Source organism: Malaclemys terrapin, chromosome 3, assembly GCF_027887155.1.
Source record: "Malaclemys terrapin pileata isolate rMalTer1 chromosome 3, rMalTer1.hap1, whole genome shotgun sequence".
NCBI classification, from domain to species: Eukaryota; Metazoa; Chordata; order Testudines; family Emydidae; genus Malaclemys; species Malaclemys terrapin.
Window position 1 is genome coordinate 129,054,661 of NC_071507.1, and position 18,977 is coordinate 129,073,637.

The 18,977-nt window shown below is 46.6% G+C and overlaps 1 protein-coding gene across 1 annotated transcript in view; it reads left to right on the top strand.

The window, feature by feature from the left end:
* Positions 1–750: 750 nt before the first annotated feature.
* Positions 751–18,977, top strand: part of POPDC3 (popeye domain containing 3) — a 34,033-nt gene continuing 15,806 nt past the window's right edge. The window contains exon 1 of the mRNA XM_054023512.1: positions 751–992. The gene's annotated coding sequence lies outside the window, so the exon portion shown is untranslated. The remainder of the gene's footprint in view (positions 993–18,977) is intronic.

Sequence of the window (18,977 nt, forward strand, 5' to 3'; positions counted from 1 at the left end):
TGTATTACTTTAAAATATCTCATTATTTTCTTGAGGTTCCCAGCTCCTGGTTCTCGAATGCTGGGGACAGGTAAGACTATTGATATATCCCAATGTATACATAGTAACTGTGGGGCAGATTCGGCTCCACGGGTGGAGTAATACCTTGGTCTGCAAATACCTGTGTTTTCTATTGGTTCTACTCAAGGTGAGTAAGGGGGACAAGCGCCTCTTCATGTTAACAAAAATTCAGACGCATATATTTATTTTTAAAGACTTGCCTATTCTCCATTAACACAGCAATAGCCGTAATGGGTGCGTATAAGGCATAGCTCATGCACCCAGCCTAAGCTAACCTGGTATGATCCCAGCAGTTGGACACGAAGCTGTGCTCCTCACATTCCATTCTCTGCAGGTTTGTATTTGCTGGGGGGAGAGAAGGGGGTTGGTTTTTGGTCCACAGCAGAAGACAAATGCAAAAAAGTCAGTGTGAGGAGCACGGCTGGGAACCATGCACCTACTATCTTCTGGCTCACTCGCATCTATTAAGAACTGCAAGCGCTTGGTAGGGCGGGAGGCGCATTTCCCCTCCCTGTAGAAGCCGCGGCACAGCTCCGCTCGAGTTCACCCGGCGCAGGAGCTGGCCCGCCTCGACCTCCGCGCGAACCTGCCCAGCCCTGGAACGCTGCCAGCAGGAGGGCGGAGGAGCGGGCACCCCTCGTCCCCCAGGGCCGGCCGCGGAGAGCGGCACGTGGCCGGAGCCCGCGGGTGTCTCCGCCGCCGGGCAGCTGCTGGTGGTGCCCGCGGGAAGCGCCTGCGCGCTGCAGCCGCTCGCTGCCTGCCCCGGAGCTGGCGCCGCCCGCAGCCCCCTGGCGGCTCCCTGCCTATTTTAGTCCAAGCTGCCGCTTGTTGGCGGCGCGGGGCCCAGAGGAAGCGGCAGTGAAGTCCCCGGCGCCTCAGCCCTGGAGCCGGGAAACTTTTCCTGAGGCGCCCGGCAGGGGGCTAAGGGCCAGGTAAGGGGGGCGGTGGGGCGTGGGCAGCCTCCCGGCGCACAGACACGCACCCCCCATCCCGCCGGGGCAGCTGCTATGGGGCGTCCCCGGGCAGCGGCTGAAATCGGAGCTGGAGGCGCCGCTTCCCCAGAGCGCCCGGGAGAAACTTCCCCGGGGAGACGCGCCCGGGCCAGCCCCAGCTGGGTGCAGCCCCCGCCCGGCCCTTCGCTCCCAGCGGCCCCGCGCCCCAGCTCTTTAACCCCCATGGCCCCCGAGCCAGCCAGAGCGGGGTTGTGTCGGTGGCGGATGCGGCTCCCGAGGTCACCGCCCGCCTCGCCTGGTCCCCCGACCCGAGCCCCTGCCAGCTGCGGGGTCCCGCCGCGGGGAGAGCCGGGCTGAGCCGAGCGCTGCACTGCCCGGGCGGGCTGCGCTCCCAGCACCCACTCCCCGCCCGCAGCGGCGGCGACCTGCCCCCGAAGCTCCTTTCTGCTCCTGGCAGTCCGCTGCTCGTGGCAGTCTCTGTGAACGGGAAGCGGTAGTGTTGTGTTTGCGGCTTTCTTTAGGCGTGGTACAAAGTAACTTCGCAACATTGGATGGGGTACACGAATCCAGAATGAGGATCGCATTCCAAATGGAAAATCAAGTTGTTGTATCACAGATATTTAATATCATCCGTGGGAAATGCTTTGTTAGGAACTAAGGAAACATGTAAACAGTCCATATTATTAATTGTTGAAATAACGGATTTCATAGAAACAGGTGCTTTCCACATTAGATCTACAATTCTCTGTAAAAGGCTTCGCTTTAAAAGTGAAATGCAGTAATTTTGTCTGAAATGTTTTGAGATCACTTAAAGGTTGAAGAGCTTTGTGCTGCCTCATAAAATGTTCCATTTAGACAGAATATTGTTTGCATGACACTTGCTCTATAGTTACCTTTCCTCCTCAACTAGTAAAGATATGCACGGAAAACAAAAATCTTTGTTTTGTAAGAATTTGGAATTTATTTTCCCAGCTGGAGTCCTTATCTCTGTACCTGATCCTGCAAGTTTTCCATGTATAGAACTCCTTTTGCACATGGAGCACATGGAGGAGTAGGTTTTCTGTGTAGTAATAGTCTTTTCACAAGAACCAGCTGGGGCCAAATCCTTCTCCCTTTACTCAGGTAAGTAGTCCCATTGACTTCACTGATTTGACTTTCCCTTGCCACCACCAAATAATTGTATCTTAATTGAGTAAGAAACAGCAAGAGCAATTCAACTCTTACATTAAGACCCGGTCTTTATATTTGTTTCTTTTTTGCAAAGAAACAAAGGGAGAGTAACACAAAACGTGAGCCTTTTTTCTAAATAGACTGTTTTACAAAATCTTACACAAGCCACCAGCTGTTCCTTACAGCTTTGTTTACATTTAACCTGCCAATCACTTTATAGGCAAATATTTTATTGAGTTGCTCTCTTATAATATTGAATCATAGAACCACCTGGTAATGTCATAAAGATGTCATTGAAGAAATCTGGCTTCCAGAAATTAGTTCTGTGGATTCATGGGAGTTTAGCTGCATACATCCAAGGGAAATGTATGCGGCAGTCAAAAAAGTGAACAGAATGATGGGAATCATTAAGAAAGGGATAGATAATAAGAAAGAAAATATCATATTGCCTCTATATAAATCCATGGTATGCCCACATCTTGAATACTGTGTGCAGATGTGGTTGCCCCATCTCAAAAAAGATATGTGGGACTTGGAAAAGGTTCAGAAAAGGGCAACAAAAATTATTAAGGTTATGGGGAATGGCTGCCATATAAGGAGCAATTAATAAGCCTGGGACTTTTTAGCTTGGAAAAGGGATGACTAAGGGGTGATATGATAGAGGTCTATAAAATCATGACTGGTGTGGAGAAAGCAAATAAGGAAGTAACAGAGAGTCCTGTGGCACCTTTAAGACTAACAGATGTATTGGAGCATAAGCTTTCATGGGTGAATACCCACTTTGTCAGACGAAGTGGGTATTCACCCACGAAAGCTTATGCTCCAATACATCTGTTAGTCTTAAAGGTGCCACAGGACCCTCTGTTGCTTTTTACAGATCCAGACTAACACGGCTACCCCTCTGATACTAAATAAGGAAGTGTTATTTACTCCTCAGAACATGACTGATGTGAAGAAAACACTTATTTCCTATTTACTCTATCTCATAACACAAGAACTAGGGGTCTCCACATTAAATTAATAGGCATCAGGCTTAAAACAAACAAAAGGAAGTTCCACACCGTGCACAGTCAGCCTGTGGAAATCCTTGCCAGAGGATGTTGTGAAGGCCAAGACTATAACAGGGTTAAAAAAAAAAACTAGATAAATTCATGGATGATAGGTCTATCAATGGCTATTAGCCAGGATGGACAGGGATGGATTTGCCAGAAGCTGGGAATGGGTGACGGGATGGATCACTTGATGATTACTTGTTCTGTTCATTCCCTCTGGGGCACCTGCCATTGGTTGACAGGATACTGGGCTAGATGGACCTTGGATCTGACCCAGTATGGCCATTCTTATGATCTTATGAAAATGACTTCAGTGACCAAAAGAAAGGGCTTTCACCTGTGTAGAGTTGTTGCTACCTAAGCATGACACCATACTGTGTATGATGCCAGATCTTAAAGTAATATAGAAAATCTTCAGGCAGGTACTTTATGAAGTATGCCAGTGACTCATGCAGTATCACTTGAGTTGCATGTGCCGATAGTAAGGAGGTTAGATGCTATTAAAGAGGGAAGCATAATATGACATTTTTAATTTTGAGGGAGAAGGCAAGTTTTTCCCTTCTCTTACAAGATTTGTTGTAAGAAAATCTCTTTAAGACAAAATTTGATCAGCAGGAAGTTTATTGGAGTAGGAGAAAAGGGCTGTTAACTGAAACCAACTTTAGTCTATTTGTTTAGATTGTAAGTTCTTGGGGCAGAGACCACTTTTTTGTAATGTGTACGGTGCCTAGAACAGTGGGTATGTATAGGCTACCACAATACAAATAATAAATAATAATAGCCTGGTAGTTTGATTGTATTGGGATAAAGAATTTATAAGCCTCTTCTGACAATGGTAAGCAGAAATTAATCTACTAATGTACTTGAAAGTGATACTAAATGATCTCTCTCTCTGGGTGTGCATGCTTCTGTATGGCATTGCTTTTGTGATAGTCCATATGACACTTATTCCAAAAAAACCTAAACCCCTGTCCCAATTAAGCACAAATTAGAGAGATATTTTCAAACCTGAATGCCCAAGTCAAATTAAACTATTTTAGTAACCACTAAAGCAGTGGTCTCCAACCTTTTTACTCCCAAGATCACTTTTTGAATCTAAGGGCAATCCGGGCTCTACCCCATCCCTTCCCTGAGGCCCCGCCCCACTCACTCTCCCCCACCCTCACTCACTTTCACCGTGCTGGGGTAGTGGTTTGGGATTTGGGAGGGGGTGTGGGCTCTGGGCTGGGACAGAGGGATTGGGGCTGGGGGTTGGAATGCAGGAGGGGGTGAGGGGTGCAAGCTCTAGGAGGGAGTTTGGGGCTTTGGGCTGGGGCAGAGTGTTGGGGTGCAGGAGGGGGTACAGGGTGCTGGCTCTGGGAGGGGTTTGTGACAGTATACCCCATAAGGCTTTATGGGGAGGGGGTGCTTATAAATGTATGTATGACATAACTGGAATATGTTTTGTGCTGCCTGTGCCATGTAACATATCTCCGTAAGGGTTATGGTCTACTGTATCTATTCATCCTATTTGTACATATATATCATTTTCTACTCGAGGTTAAGAATATGGGCTGTATGCTTGCCTGATTTCTAAGTAAGCTTTGTGAGGCATTTGGTCAGCTTCTTTAGGAAGGAATTTGCCAGGTTAAGTACCTGATCAGGAGACACTTAGGGAACAATGCATCTTGGAATGCTCCAATCCACATGAGAAGTCTTCCTGGAGACATGCAAGATGCCATGTGGACAATGGCGTCGGCCTGCAAAGACTGAGTCATGCAGGGGCATGTGACTTGCCCAGGTGACTCCAAAACTCCATCTTGGAGCTGGGCTTTGCATAGGAGGGAGGAGGGGGGTCTCCACCCACAAGAGAGAGTCTACTTAAACCTGTGGGAGACCCCTCCAGGTTGTCTTCAGCTGACTAAAGAAGGAGCCTCTCCACCCCCCCCAGGATACTTGAAGGAGACTGAAACAAAGGACAGTAACTACAGGGGGTGTGAGTGATTGCTGGACCCAGGCTAAAAGGAGCTTAGCCTGTAAAAGGGAGCACTCTGGAACTGGTGAGGAAATTATCTGTATTCAGTTTGATTAGGCATAGATCTGCGCATTTTATTTTATTTTGCTTGGTGACTTACTTTGTTCTGTCTGTTACTACTTTGAACCACTTAAATCCTACTGTCTGTATTTAATAAAATCACTTTCTATTTAGTAATTAACTCAGAGTATGTATTAATACCTGGGGGAGCAAACAACTGTGCATATCTCTCTATCAGTGTTATAGAGGGCGAACAATTTATGAGTTTGCCCTGCATAAGCTTTATGCAGGGTAAAACGGATTTATCTGGGTTTAGACCCCATTGGGAGTTGGGCATCTGAGTGCTAAAGACAAGCACACTACTGCGAGCTGTTTTCAGGTAAACTTGCAGCTTTGGGACAGGAGATTCTGACCCTGGATCTGTGTCTGGAGCCAGATGGGAGTGTCTGGCTCAGCAAGACAGGGTGCTGGAGTCCTGAGCTGGCAGGGAAAACAGAAGCAGGGGTAGTCTGCACATCGGGTGGCAGCTCCCAGGGGGGTTTCTGTGATCCAACCCGTCACAGGGTTCAGGGCTGGGCTTTGGGGTGCAGGAGGGGCTTTGGGGTACAGAAGAGGGTATGGGGTACTGGCTCTGGGAGGGGGCTGGGAGTTGGGGTGCGGCCTCTGTAGAACTGATGAATGAAATTGTTTTTAATTGTTCACTTTATTAATGTAACTTCATAAGTAAAGTTTTATGAATGAAACAATATTCATTCATAAAACCGGTTACCCCAATAACTGGCTAATTAACAATTAAGATGCTTGTTAAGAGCCATAGCTGTTCAGTCAGCTGCCTTTATAAGTTTCACTATCAATCCAATTCCTGCTTAAATCACTGAGACTTGCACTGTTTCAGTATTGTAACTTCTGTTCACCATTTATTACACTTGCCTACAATGTAACTTCTGTTCACTGTTTGCCATCCATTATACTTGTCTATATTGTAACTTCTGTTCACTGTTTGCCATATTGTAATTCAAACCCCATTTTACAATGCTTACTCCATTTTGTAAGGGCTTGCTGCAACCTTCATTTTTGCAAACCCTGCTGCAATCTTATTAGTTTAGTTTAGATGTGTGAATGAGGTATGTATGGATGATGGAATCAACCTCCAGCCCCAGCCTGTCCTGATTAAATAGAGTTCAAACACCAACGGCTGAAGATGCAGACAAGAGCCCTAACAAAGTAAGAAGAATCCACCCTAAAAAGAAAAGGTACAATAGAAGGAAGATCAAAGCCAGGTCCCAGGCTTTGAAAGTCATGTCTCCAATTGACGGGTGATCAATCACCAGACCTGGAGGCAGCATGACACAGCAAGACCTATAGACTCTGGATTCAAACTAAAGCCTACAAAAAGGATGGGTGAAATGGAAAACTTTGGAGGAGGGTAACATTCTGCTGCCAACATGGAAGGGCATCGGTGCGTGCCCAACAGAGACTCAGCTCGTCCTTGTGCCCAGCTTTCCTGGCCAGTTAGCCGCCACAAGCTATGAACCCAAGCTGCAAACTCAAGCCACAGACTCAAGCAGGACTGGTAACTATGCAGCAGCTGCACAACATCTGATGTGTGTGTGTGAATGTGTGAATGTGTGTATAGGTATTAGGTATAATGTGTGTGTGTGTATAAGGATTAAGATATTAGTTATTGGTCATAAATCAAATTGTTATCATAATAAATGTGGCATCTTTATCTTGTCCCCTTTAATAAGATCCTGCTAGTTTTTATTGGTATAACACCTCCTGCCAGGCAGCACTTACCTCCGGTGGCTCCTGGTCGGAGGCGAGGCTAAGGCAGGCTCCCTACCTACGCCAGCCCCACACTGCTCCCAGAAGGGGCCAACACGCCCCTGCAGCCCCTGGGGGAGGGCAGGTGGCACGTGGCTCAATGCGCTGCCCCTCTCTGCAAGCACCACCCCTACAGCTCTCCCAGCCAATGGGAGCTGGGGGGCCGTGCTTGCAGGCAGGAGCAGCGCGCTGAGGGAGACCCCTGACCATGGGGCTGCACTGGCCGCTTCTGGGAGCGGCATGGAGCCGGGGTAGGCAGGGAGTCTGCCTTAGCGGCAGCCACACTGCACCACTGGAGATGGTGATTGACTGGGAGAGCCTCTAGGATAGACCAGTCGATCATGATCGACTGGTTGGTGACCACTGCACTAAAGTATCCTTGTTACCATAATGGAATGTGTTTTAGAACACATGTGCTAGGTAAAGTGGTATCCCATGTTTTATCACGTTTATCCATTTGAACTGGTATCTAACTATTTTTCCTCTTTTGTAGTCTGACTTTCATATTGGTGCATTGTGATTAGCCTAATCTCAGTGTTTACTTCTTGGTTTGGAAATAACTAACCATGCTGCATGCACTTACTTTGTTGATGCACGAATTTTAGCATTGCCAGGGGGAGCTCATATGGCTAGGGATAGCTCAGTGGTTTGAGCACTGGCCTGCTAAACCCAGGGTTGGGAGTTCAATCCTTGAGGGGGGCCACTTAGGGATCTGGGGCAAAAATCAGTACTTGGTCCTGCTAGTGAAGGCAGGGGGCTGGACTTGATGACCTTTCAAGGTCCCTTCCAGTTCTAGGCGATAGGATATCTCCATTAATTTTTTTTAATACAAACTAATTAATTTTAAACTGAACTGTGTTTGCAAGGTTCAAGTGCAGTTCATTAACACAGCGGTAATCACTGAGAAAATATGCACTGTCGCTGCTTAGTAGATTCCTTTAAAACAGTTTAAAAGCTGTAATGTGTAACAGGAATAACGTTTGATTTCACATTACTGTTTTCTTTGCAAAATGCAATAAATCCAAATCATTACATTGTTTGACCAACACAGTATTAATCATGTTTAACATATGTGAATTTTATTCAAGCTTCCCTAAGTGCAAGTAATCCACCATACTTGAAAATAAAAGATCTGAATTGTTTCATTCTGTGCCAATAGGCTTCATGCACAATATTCCCCCTGATCTAAAAAACTAAAAAAAAGATGCCAACTAACCTATTGTCTATAACTCAGATTTCTGCAAGAGAACTATGTGCTTTCTATGGGTTATTAGTCTCCATCCAAATTGGAAAAGAAACTATAATGATGTTTAAAATAAAATATTTAGATATCTCTAATATGGGTTATTGTCTGGTATGTTTTACAGTAATAAAGAAGCAATTATTCAATTATTGTAACTTACCTAAAATGTTAAACTACAGTAAATTGTTAAAATATTGAAGACAAAATATTTGTAATATCAAAAGCTTTCACTGTACATGGTGACACTTTTGATAAACCTTAAATAAATTATTCTATACTCATTTTTTTAAAATGCTGTGGCAGTTTAACAAGTTAGAAGAGGAATGATACAATTAAAAACAGTATCCTTGATCTTGTTGCACATACAAATTCAACTAAGCTCAGTGAATTGAGAGTCCTGAGCCAGAGTACATCTAAATACTCACACGTTTGTTTAGGAACTTGTATAACTATGACTATTTAAACTATTCTGCCAGTGGTTGCTGTAGTACACTTCTGACATCCTGCTATAATATATTTTTTTTCCCTCAGAAAAGTTGACCAACATACACAGAAAAGGGCAACTTAAACTTGAAACAGGTTAAATTTTGTAAAAACAAGCTTTTATAAAGCTTGCCACTAGTGGAAGTGTTTCCACAACTATTACAAATCCAGTGAAAACATTTGCTCTTAAGCAAACAAGCAGTGTTTAAAACACAAACTTAAATGCACTAAGGGTCTGAAATGAAACTGACATAAACAAAAGTGAAGCTGAGTTGATTGATTTGTTCAAACTGAGAGAAATGCAAAATATAAATGAAGGGTATAAGTGAGAGCTAAATCCAGCCAACACATGCAGTTTTAACTAGTGCAGAAACCCACAGATCTTTCCCTCTGAATACTTAATATGCTCCAACTAAAGGGCAGTTTGCTTGAAGCCTGAATAAGCACAGTGTGCTATCGCTTTGCTTCTTGACTTAATTGAAAGGACTGAAGTATTAGAAGAGCAAACAGATCACACCTTAAGTTTTTCAGAAATTAGTGTTCCCAGTGTTCTATGCAGGTGAATAATTACTATTCAAAGTATACCACAGCTAAAGTATTCAGTGACAAATATATGATGATATAATACTGTTATGAAAACAGTAATTTACATAAGCAATAAATGTTCTGTATGGACTCTGCAATGTACAGGGAACATCCCTCTCCCCAAACACACACTTTTCTGCATATGGTTGTTTCAAATAAAATTTACATTTTAGCTGATTAATCTTTGATATGAACGCATATTAGTATAGCCTGTATCACAATTTTGGCTTAATATTTCCTTGTTTTGGGGGAGAATTAATGGAATATTGCCATTCTATTTATTAATTTTTAATAAGGGTTTTATTTTCTGATTTTAATTATTTCTTAAAGCCCTCCTCAAAACACGTCCACGAAGCCAGTTCAGTACCTGCAGAAATACTGTTGTTTGTTTTTAAAAAATACTGTAGTGCTATGTGATCACAGCTCTTATGTCGGATATGTTGATTTCTCACTAACTGATCTGTTTCTATTGAAGACATGGAAATTTTGCTATTTACTTCACAGGAAGCAACATGAACCCTTAAACTAAACTTTTCATACTTAGGAAATCAAATCTTGAATATTTTGTTTATTATTAAACCAAAAGTTCATCTTCTAATGGAAGTTTTGACTATGAGAATGGAAAAATCTCAGTGAAATTGTGGTGTTCCGATGTATTTATAAAATTGGATAAACTAGTACTAGGCACTTGTTAGAGTTGTACTAAATGGCAGAAGCTTTGCAATTAATAGCACTGTTGATTTCCCTGTACTGAGGATAAACTGAATGGTGTCTGTATAGTGGCCATTGTATAGCCCTTGGAGCTGTATGTCCTGCACCTAGAGCAGAGGTGGGCAAGCCACATCCTGCGAGCCACATCCAGCCCGCGGGACCCTCCTGCCCAGCCCCTGAGCTCCTGGCCCGGGAGGCTAGTCCCTGGCCCCTCCCCTGCTGTTCCCCCTCCCCCGCCGCCAGCGCAATGCTCTGGGCAGCGGGGCTGCAAGCTTCTGGGGCAGTGCAGCTGCAGAGCCTGGCCTGACCCAGTGATCTGTGCTGTGCGGTGGCTGGCTCCAGCCGGGCAGTGCGGCTTTAGTGCCGCCAGCCACCGGTGCTCCAGGCAGCGCAGTAAGGGGGCAGGGAGCAGGGGGGTTGGATAAAGGGCAAAGACATTCAGTGGGGTGGGCAGGGGTCGGGGCAGTCAGAGGGTGGAGAACAAGGGGGTGGAATGGGGGCAGGGGTACCGGTGAGGGCAGTCAGGAATGAGAGGAGGGGTTGGATGGGGTGGCAGGGGGCAATCAGGGGCAGGGATTCCAGAGGCAGTCAGGGGAAAGGGAGAAGGGATGGTTGGGGGGGCAGTGAGGAATGAGGGGGGGGGTTGGATGGGCTGGCGGGGAGTAGTCGGGGGACAGAGAGAAGGGGTGGTTGGATGGGGCAGGGGTCCCGGGGGGGCGCATCAGGAATGAGAGGAGGGGTTGGATGGGGCGGCGGGGAGCAGTCAGGGGCAGGGATTCTGGGGTCGGTCAGGGGACAGGGAGTGTGGGGAGGAGGCTGGGACAAGGGTCCGGGAGGTGGGTGTCAGGGAATGTGGGGGCTTGGATGGGGCAGGAGTCCCGGGGAGGGGGCAGATAAAGGGTGGGGGCTGGGCCACGACCCCGTCCCCTAACCGGCCCTCCATACAATTTCCAAAATCCGATGCGGCCCTCAGGCCAAAAAGTTGTCCGCCCCTGACCTAGAGGAACTGTCAAGTAAGGAAATATCAAGGAACACACACACTGTTTGATCTGCTCTGTCAAGTACTTTGTTCCATTAGTCTCAATACCCTTGTGGCAAAACTTACCAACAATTCTTGGCCTCCCAGGAATATTTCTCCCAAAATAATAGCAGAAGCAACTCTGATTATGGGGCCTGATCCTGCAAGCTCTCTCTGTGCAGAATTCCCATTGAAGTCAATGAGAATTTTGCATGTGGTAGGTTTTGGAGGACTGGGTTCATTGTGAACATATCCAGCTATAAATGCAGAGATTTTTTTCCATGGTCTTGGAGCCTATAAATCTTCCTGAGAAAATGGGTTCCATTTCCATGGTGGTATACATAAGAACTACCATACTGGGTCAGACCAAAGGTCCACCTAGCCCAGTATCCTGTCTTTCAACAGTGGCCAATGCCAGGTGCCCAAGAGGGAAGGAACAAAACAGGTAATCATCAAGTGATCCATCCCCTATCACCATTCCCAGCTTCTGGCAAACAGAGGCTAGGGACACCATCCCTCTCCATCCTGGCTAATAGCCACTGATGGACCTATCCTCCATGAATTTATCTAGTTCTTTTTTTGAACCCTGTTATTGTCTTGGCCTTCACAACATCCTCTGGCAATGAGTTCCACAGGTTGACTGTGCGTTGTGTGTGGAACTTCCTTTTTGTTTGTTTTAAACCTGCTGCCTATTCATTTAATTTGGTGACCCCTAGTTCTTGTATTAGGAGATGGAGTAAATAGGAAATAAGCAAGTGTTTTCTCCACACCAGTCATGTTCTGCGAAGGAGTAAATAACACTTCCTTATTTACTTTCTCCACACCAGTCATGATTTTATAGATCTCTATCATATCACCCCTTAGGCCTTGTCTACACTATGAGAGTAGTTCGATTTTACTTAAATCGAATTTTTGGAATCGATATTGCAAAGTCGAACGTGTGTGTCCACACTAAGGACAGTAATTCGACTTTGTGAGTCCACACTAACGGGGAAAGCGTCGACATTGGAAGTGGTGCACTGTGGTCAGCTATCCCACAGTTCCCGGAGTCCCCGCTGCCCATTGGAATTCTGGGTGGAGCCGCAAATGCCTTCTGGGTAAAAAAAAGGTGTCCAGGGTGCTTTTGGGTAACTGTCGTCATCCGTCCATCACTCCCGCCCTCCCTCCCTGAAAGCGCCGGCGGGAAATCAGTTCGCGCACTTTTCTAGTCAGTGACAGCGCGGACGCCACAGCACTGCGAGCATGGAGCCTGCTGCAACCATCACTGCAGTTGTGGCCGCTCTCAACGCCTCGCAACTTATCATACACCTTTCCCTGAGGCAGATGCAGAAAAGTCAGGCGAGGAGGCTACGTCAACGCGGTGATGGCCTGAAGTCTGAGAGTAGCACAGACCTCTCAGAAAGCAGGGGACCCAGCGCCGAGAACATCACGGTGGCAATGGGTCATGTTGATGCTGTCGAAAGGAGATTCTGGGCACGGGAAACAAGCACTGAGTGGTGGGACCGCATAGTGCTGCAGGTCTGGGATGAATCCCAGTGGCTGCGAAACTTTCGCATGCGGAAGGGAACTTTCCTGGAACTTTGTGAGTTGCTGTCCCCTGCCCTGAAGCGCAATGACACCCGGATGCGAGCAGCCCTGACTGTCCAGAAGCGAGTGGCCATAGCCCTGTGGAAGCTTGCAACACCAGACAGCTACCGGTCAGTCGCGAACCAGTTTGGGGTGGGCAAATCTACCGTGGGGGTTGTTGTGATGCAAGTAGCCAAGGCAATCGTTGATGTACTGCTGCCAAAGGTAGTCACCCTGGGAAACGTGGAGGCGATCATAGATGGCTTCGCAGCAATGGGATTCCCAAACTGCGGTGGGGCCATAGATGGAACTCACATCCCTATCCTGGCACCGGAACACCAGGCCAGCCAGTACATTAACAGAAAGGGCTACTTTTCCATGGTGCTGCAAGCACTGGTGGACCACAGGGGACGTTTTACCAACATCTACGTGGGATGGCCGGGCAAGGTTCATGACGCTCGTGTTTTCAGGAACTCTGGTCTGTTTAGACGGCTGCAGCAAGGTATTTACTTCCCGGACCACAAAATAACTCTTGGGGATGTGGAGATGCCTATAGTCATCCTCGGGGACCCAGCCTACCCGCTAATGCCCTAGCTCATGAAGCCCTATACTGGCGCCCTGGACACTGAAAAAGAACTCTTCAACTACCGGCTGAGCAAGTGCAGAATGGTGGTGGAGTGTGCTTTTGGCCGTCTCAAGGGGAGATGGAGAAGCTTACTGACTCGCTGTGATCTCAGCGAAACCAATATCCCCATTGTTATTGCAGCTTGCTGTGTGCTCCACAATCTCTGTGAGAGCAAGGGGGAGACCTTTATGGCGGGGTGGGAGGTTGAGGAAAATAGCCTGGCTGCTGATTACTCACAGCCAGACAGCCGGGCGATTAGAAGAGACCAGCGGGAAGCGCTGTGCATCCGGGAGGCTTTGAAAGCAAAGTTCCTGAGTGAGCAGGGTAACCTGTGACTTTAAAGTTTGTGTATTGAGAAGCTAAACCTGCCCCCATTTCTTTGCCCAGTTAATGTTGACTATCCTATCCAGTTACATACCCCCTTCACCCCACTTCCAACACACGTTTCAAAATAAAAATAGTTCTACTTTGTTAAAGCACACCGTTTTCTTTAATACTGTATTCGCGGGAATTTTTTAAAACTGGGACGCAGACTGTGGTGCGGAGCGGGTGTACTGTAGTGGCGCGAATGCAGCTTCTAAACTCAAGGATTGACAGGCTCCGCTGCGGTGGGATGGTTGTTTCAACGGAGCCTGTCACCCCTCCTGATAGGGACTGTGTGTATGGGGGGGTCTATGTGACTTTGTGGCAGGGGGAGGACGGTTACAGATCCCCTGCTGTGTGGCTCTGTGATCCTGCCTAAGGACCGCCGCTTAAGATCTGTAACTGCCCTCCCCTGCCACAAAGTCACAGAGCAACCCACCCCCCACCACATAACATGAAAACAACCTCCCAGACTAACCAGGGTAACTAGTCACTGCATCACTGCACTATGTATGTGCCCTGCTGCTGTGCCTGCCCCCGACTATATACCCTGCCAAAGGTGACTGTCCTGTCGAATTACCAACCCCCTATCCCCCCCTCCTGCAAAAGAACATGATGGAAACAGTAGTTAACAGAAACGTATTTTTTATTATCAACCAAACATGGAACTGGGAAAGTGAAACTTGGACGGGGGCTTGTGTCAGGCGGGAAGGAAAGAACTTGTCAAATTTTGGGGAATGAGAGCCTTCTGCTGCTCGAGCTCTCTGCAGGGGTGGAGTGAGAGTTAGCAGGGACTCTGCCGCCTCTCCTTCTGTGCACTTTGGGTGAGGGGAGTATGGGACTTGGTGGCGGGGGAGGGCAGTTAGAGATGGACTGCAGCGGGGCTCTGTCCTCCTGCCTCCGTTCCTGCAGAACATCCACAAGGCGCCGGAGCGTGTCCGTTTGCTCCCTCATTAGTCCAAGCAGGGTTTGAGTCGCCTGCTGGTCTTCCTGACGCCACCTCTCCTCCCGATCCATGTTGGCTTGGTGCATTCGGGTCAAGTTCTCCCGCCACTGGGTCTGCTGTGCTGCCTGGGCTCTGGAGCAGGCTATAAGCTCCGAGAACATGTCCTCCCGTGTCCTCTTCTTCTTATGCCTAATCCGCGCTAGCCTCTGGGAGTGTGATGACAGGCTAGGTTGTGAGACAGTCGCAGATGGGGCTGTGGGAATGGGAAAAAGGGAGTGAATTCCTCAGAAAGATAAATGTAGTTGTGAACAAAGAACATAGTCTTTCTCTGTTAACAAGACCATGCACAGCACCTCTCACATGCGCACTCAGCACAAGGTCGAATTCTCGGCCTTCGCATTCAGTGCCTGGGGTCTTCTACAGCACATTTGAGAAGCCTCTCAGGAGAACGGAATTTCTGTTGCAGGCAGACATGGTAAGCCGTAGACTTGTGGCAGCTTAAAACTTTAATATTAGCAATGGCCTCATTTCACATTGAAATCAATGTCGGTCCCTGCTGCCAGCAATTCGGCAAGCAGGAAGTCTGCTCCTGTCCCACACCCTCGCGGCTGTCCCCGGGAACGATCCCTTTTGGCTGCCCCTCTCCCGCCTCCACCGCGTGGCTGCAAACCAGCGGTTACAGTTCTGTAAAGGAACGGCAAAGCAGTCCCAACACTAACATTCCCCTACCTCATTCAAAGCAGGTCATCATGAGCGACATCACCCTCATGAGGATCTCTGACAGCGAGAAAGAGAGAATGCTCCGGGAAAGCCTGCAAAGACCAGGGCCGTATGCCGCCATGCTGTGCAGAGCAATGATTCCAGAGTACTTGATAGTCTCGTGGCGTGGCAACGTGTCCTACTACGGAGGACCCAATAAGGCCGCTCTCCCCAAGAACCTAATGCAGCGGATTTCCAATTACCTCCAGGAGAGCTTCCTCGAGATGTCACAGGAGGATTTCTGCTCCATCCCCGGACATATAGACCGCATTTTACTGTAGCTGCTGTAGCAGTGACTAACCAGTAGAGCGGCTTGGGCAGGACAATCATGCAAAACCGGACATTGCTAGATTTTTTTTCAATAGTTGCACTGCCCATGACTGAATCGTTAAGCTAATCAAACTAATCATGAGAAACCCATTTTTTAAATTGTTAATATTCCTGTTCTGTTACAAATAAATGTTTAGATTTTTACAACACTTACTGGCTGATCCTTCCCCAGATTCTGTGTCCGGGGTAACGGCTGGGGAGGGTTGGTAGGGGATCTCTGTAAGGGTGATGAAGAGATCCTGGCTGTTGGGGAAATCAGCGTTGTGAGCGCTGTCGACTGCCTCGTCCTCCTCATCTCCTTCCTCATCTTCCCCGTCCGCTAACATGTCCGAGGATCCAGCCGTGGACACTATCCCATCCTCAGAGTCCACGGTCACTGGTGGGGTAGTGGTGGCGGCCGCACCGAGGATGGAATGCAGTGCCTCGTAGAAACGGGATGTCTGGGGATGGGATCCGGAGCGTCCGTTTGCCTCTTTGGTCTTCTGGTAGCCTTGTCTCAGCTCCTTGATTTTCACGCGGCACTGCGTTACATCCCGGCTGTATCCTCTCTCTGCCATGTCTTTAGAGATCTTCTCGTAGATCTTTGCATTCCGTCTTTTGGATCGCAGCTCGGAAAGCACGGACTCATCGCCCCACACAGCGATGAGATCCAAGACTTCCCGATCAGTCCATGCTGGGGCCCTCTTTCTATTCTGAGATTGCACGGCCATCACTGCTGGAGAGCTCTGCATCGTTGCCAGTGCTGCTGAGCTCGCCACGATGTCCAGACAGGAAATGAGATTCAAACTGGCCAGACAGGAAAAGGAATTCAAATTCAAATTTTCCCGGGGCTTTTCCTGTGTGGCAGTTCAGAGCATCCGAGCTCGTACTGCTGTCCAGAGCGTCAACAGAGTGGTGCACTGTGGGATAGCTCCCGGAGCTATTAGCGTCGATTTCCATCCACACCTAGCGTAATTCGACATGGCCATGTCGAATTTAGCGCTACTCCCCTCGTCGGGGAGGAGTACAGAAGTCGAATTAAAGAGACCTCTATGTCGAACTAAATACCTTCGCGGTGTGGACGGGTGCAGGGTTAATTCGATGTAACGGCGCTAACTTCGACATAAACGCCTAGTGTAGACCAGGTCTTAGTTGTCTCTTTTCCAGTCTCATTAATCACTCCTCATATGACAGCCGTTCCATGTCCCTAATCATTTTTGTTGCCCTTTTCTGAAACTTTTCCAATTCCTTTATATGTTTTTTGAGATGGGGCGACCACATCTGCCTGCAGAATTCAAGATGTGGGCGTACCATGGATTTATACAGCAGCAATATGATGTTATCTTTCTTATTATCTATCCCTTTCTTAATGATTCCCCAACATTGTTCCCTTTTTTGAACACTGCTGCATATTGAGTGGATGTTTTCAGAGAACTATCCACAATGACTGCAAGGTCTCTTTCTTGAGTGGTAATAGCTAATTTAGACCTCATCATTTCATATGTATAGTTGATTATGTTTTCCAATATGCATTACTTTTCATTTATCAACATTGAATTTCATCTGCCACTTTGTTGCCTGGTCACCCAGTTTTGTGAGATCCTTTTGTAGCTCTTCTCAGCCTGCTTCTGACTTAACTATCTTGAGTAGTTTTGTATCATCTGCAAATTTTGCCACGTCACTGCTTACTCCTTTTTCCAGATCATTTATGAATATGTTGAATAGGACTGGGCCCAGTACAGCCCCTTGTGGGACACCACTATTTACCTCTCTCCATTCCAAAACCTGACCATTTATTCCTACTCTTTGTTTCCTATCTTTTAACCAGTTACCAATCCATGAGAGTACCTTCCTTCTTATTCCATGACTGCTTACTTTGCTTAAGAGCCTTTGGTGAGGGACCTTGTCAAAGGCTTTCTGAAAATCTAAGTACATTATATCCACTGGATCCCCCCTGTTCACGTGTTTGTTGACCCCCTCAAAGAATTCTAGTAGATTGGTGAGGCATGATTTCTCTTTACAAAAACCAAGTTAACTCTTTCCCAATACATGTATGTTCATCTATGTGTCTGACAATTTTGTTCTTTACTATAGTTTCAATGAGTTTGCCCGGTACTGAAGTCAGGCTTACTGGCCTGTAATTGCTAGGATCACCTCTGGAGCCTTTTTTAAAAATTGGCGTCACATTAGCTATCCTCCAGTCATTTGGTACAGAAACTGATTTAAATGATAGGTTACAAACTACAGTTAGTAGTTCTGCAATTTCATATTTGAGTTCCTTCAGAACTCTTGGGTGAATACCAGCTGGTCCTAGTGACTTATTACTGTTTAGTTTATCGATTGTTCCAAAACCTCCTCTAATGACACCTCAATCTGTGACAGTTACTCAGATTTGTCACCTAAAAAGAATGGCTCAGGTTTGGGAATTTCCTTCACGTCCTCAGCTGTGAAGACCAAGGCAAAGAATTCATTTAGTTTCTCCGCAATTGCCTTATTGTCCTAGAGTGCTCCTTTAGAATCTCGATCGTCCAGTGGCTGGTTGTTTAGAAGGCTTCCTGCTTCTGATGTATCGTATATATTCGTTCATAAGCTGAATATTTTTTGAAAAAAAAGTGATGCATCAAAGAGCGGGGGTCGGCTTATAAATGGATCTACACCAAAATTTGATGATTTTAAATTCTATGGAATCATTTAATTGAATATCTAATACATTGTCGTTTTGTTTACTTGGAGCGTCTGCAGGCATGGAGCCCCTCAGCTCCCTGTGGCCGCGGCTCGCCGTTCCCAGTGCTGCAAATCTGCATGACATTTGACCCATGCATTTCACAAAATGCTATGCCTTACAAGCCAATCAGAAAAATACAATGAACGATAGTACTATAGCACTGGTGTCAGTCCGCTACTGTGTAATTTGATCTCTTCATGCATTTCTACCATTGGACCTCATAAGTCTTGAGCCAATATGAAAATATAATGTGCAGAATCGATGGAATCTCTAATAAAATTGAAATAGCCTGTTATCCCCACAGACATGCCAATCTACAGGGCTGCTTTGAAATAAACAACAATAATAATTTGATAGTGATAAAGCAGGTGACATTCCTGTATAAAGTCCTACAAAATCTATAACTACAATAATAATCTATTTTCATACTAGTATTTAAAATGAACAAGGGTGAAATCAATAGAAAAAGATCTGCTTATCATGCAGTGTTCAAATTTAAAGTTGTTGAATATGCAGAAGCAAACAATAATTGTGCCGCTTCTCGTGAATTCTGTATCAATGAGAAGCAAGT